The 3,111-nt window shown below is 35.2% G+C and overlaps 1 long non-coding RNA gene across 1 annotated transcript; it reads left to right on the top strand.

The window, feature by feature from the left end:
* Nucleotides 1-1,178: 1,178 nt before the first annotated feature.
* On the top strand, nt 1,179-2,199 carry LOC146485749 (uncharacterized). The gene is made up of 2 exons (XR_014863345.1): nt 1,179-1,379; nt 1,958-2,199. It is a non-coding gene; the product is annotated as an uncharacterized LOC146485749 (long non-coding RNA).
* The last annotated feature ends 912 nt before the right edge of the window (nt 2,200-3,111 follow it).

Raw genomic sequence — 3,111 nt, forward strand, 5'->3', positions numbered from 1 at the left:
TGCAACTGTTTGGTGATTTTCTTAAGTATTGGCCGGCATCGTTATTGCTTCGGGTGTGGCTATCAATTCAAAAGTCTACGAGATTTCGAAAACCGATGTGATAAAATGTATGTACAAATCGTGATCTCGTGCAATGTACAAATGCAGTGCCTATCAACAAAGATTCAGTTATTACTATTTATGAAAACTTTTATATTTCTAATAGAAAATTAAAACTGCGAAAGTCTCTAATACTTACCCACCAGCCAACGCCTTAACCACAAACTTCACAGGTACTCAAAAAATAAAACTGGAACAAATGGTCCTTAGAATGTTCAAGAATAACATTTTTTTTTTCAGCACTGTCTGTATCTTTGGTAAAACAACATTTGCCTTTCAGCAGAAACAAAGAAATAATTGATAATTTTGTTAAAAATTATCACCCCAGTGAAACAAAACTGTCGATTAGTACCTCAAGCCAGAGACAGAGTAGACCGGTGTGGATTGAAACTTGAAAATGTTAGGCTAATGTTTTTCAAGTTCTCGCATTTTTGTTTCCAAAATGCGCTAGAACAGATCACGAGTTTCAAGAATTGAGTTGATTTCTTTCCTCTCCTCATTCTAGAACTATTTCGCAGCTGATTGAAGGTTTTATCTCATCATTTTTAAGAAAACATATAAAAACCCCATGATACTTCCCCTTTAAGAAAGCCTTTATTTTGCTCATTTTTTTTTTGTTGTTTTTGTTTTTGTTTTTGTTTTTTTGAGTAGTATAAATGAAGGTAAAAGAAAAGTAAAACTGTAGTCTAACAGGACAATCAACTGAAATACTTAGGGACGTTTTTTCACATTAACAATGTGGTTTTCTTGTTGCACATGTGCCTGTGTCTCTTACTAGAGAAATACATCTATCATATATTCACCAGGCTTACAATTTAACATCAAATCTTTTTCACAATATTTCTTTTCTTTGACGTTTAGCACTTGTATTACTAATTTTGAAAGTGCCTATATATTTTACCTGATTAGACTAATTGGGGACAGGTGACAAGAAAAGAAATAACAGCGTAAATGGATAACATATCAGTGCCTAAAACAAACAACAATGAAAAATCTGCACTTTTCTAAATCAACAGTTCTTTATTGTTTACTATATACTAAATGCCATTTTACTGTCGTTTAAGACGACATAAAAGGGAAAACTCTCCCGGTAAAACAGCACAATCAACAGCAGACGTTTTTCAAAGTGCACACTTAGTTGTCCATTGTTGTTGCTTTTATTCACCTCAAGAATGAAGACCCACATCATTGCTTTACTTGTTGCTATTCTTTTATTTGCATCTTTGGTTACCGAGAGTGACTGCTTTAAACAAGGGCGCAAAAGGCAGTTGGAAGAAAAGGTTTGAAAACATTTTCTGGTGTAGTTTTCTTCTCTGTACCAAACCGATGAAACCTGTTTATACTTTTACATTCCCTTCTGTCGGCTGTTGGTAGAATCTGCATGGCCGCCTTACTATTTACTAATTTCATCTTTTACCGTATGAATGCGAAACAACGCCAACTCGTTTTCATTTCATTCAAATGACGCAGTTAATAATTTAGGTACAAGTAAAAATTAACCCTAAAAGTACTTCTTGTTGGCTTTCATTCAAAGGATCCAATTTAACATTTCATACACAAAGGACAGGACTCACTTCTTATTTAATTTTTCTTGTTGTTTCGATTTTTAATCTCATCGCCCTCGGTACTACACTAATCCAAGAATTAAGCGAAACAAATAAAGAAGGCAAAACCGCGAGCCTTCAGGTTTATTTTCAATTTACGGCAACAGGAAACCTCGACAAAGAAGAAAAACACTGAATTTTAAGCAAACGCGTGCTTTCTTGTGCATGAGGACATCAAATCACGTGTTGGATTGTTTAGATGAAAGATAAGTTTCTAACATGACTTTTCACTCCTTCTTTTTCTATTCGTTCAGTTCAAAAGAGCGTGTCAAGTAGCGAGAAGCCTTGGCTGCGGTGGAATGGTGCAGAGTGACGATTCCATGCAGTTTAAGAGGGCTGCAGAGAGTGCTTGTGAAATGGCGAGAAGCCTTGGCTGTTGGCCTTGGCGTAAAGGATGAAGGCAGGCACAATGAAGATTCAAAGGCCTTTTAAACAACGATTAATGATAACTGTATTTGATCGATCGTAGAAAGTAGAAATAAAAAGATAAAGAGCATGCAACTGTTTGGTGATTTCCTTTTGTATAGGGACATCGTTATAACTTTGGGTGTGGCTATCAATTCAAATGTCCACGAAAACTATGACCTGCCGGATTCGTAAACCGATTTGATAAAATGTATGTGCAAATCGTGATCACGTGCAATGTACAAATGCAGTGCCCATCAATGAAAGATTCAGTTACTACTAGTTATGAAAACTTTCATATTTCTAATAGAAAATTAAAACTGCAAAAGTCTCCAATACTTACCCACCAACAATCGCCTTAGCCACAAACCTCACAGATACTCAAAAAATAAAACTGGAACAAATGGTCCTAAGAATGTTCAAGAATTACATTTTCTTGTCAACAATGCCTGTATCTTCGATAAACTTTCTTGGATTTTTTTTTCTTTTACATTTTCCTGTCTTTGGCAGAACCGCTATGGAAACGATCAAATTAATGAGTATACCTGCCAAAGACAGAAGTTGTCCTGTTGTGACAGTTTTATTCGACGACAGGTTGTACTAGTTTTACCAGTTTTTAAGCCTGTATGAAATCCTGAACTGAGGAACACTCCAGCAAGTGTTTGTTTCGGTGAAAAAACTCTTCGGAAATACATTTCAAAATTGTGAAAAAATAGCATTTTCTTTAGTTAAAGGTCGCTTTAAACTTTCGCAGTTCTCAATAACTAATCTCTTTTGTTTTATTGAGTTAAAATGAAGGCTGTTTATCTATCTATTTATCTAACTATAATGCGGATATCCATCTATCTATTGGCTTTCATTTGAAGAGTGCACTTCAAGAGGAAGTCTCACTTAAAACGTTCTGGTCGTTTTGACCTGAAGAATAGAGTTCACTCACTTTTTGCGTGAAAAGAGACTTTCATTTACTTATCCTAAACCTACAATCTGCTTGATCGGATCCTTT

The sequence above is a fragment of the Pavona decussata genome, unplaced genomic scaffold (assembly GCF_977016875.1).
Source record: "Pavona decussata unplaced genomic scaffold, jaPavDecu1.1 SCAFFOLD_25, whole genome shotgun sequence".
Classification (NCBI taxonomy): domain Eukaryota; kingdom Metazoa; phylum Cnidaria; class Anthozoa; order Scleractinia; family Agariciidae; genus Pavona; species Pavona decussata.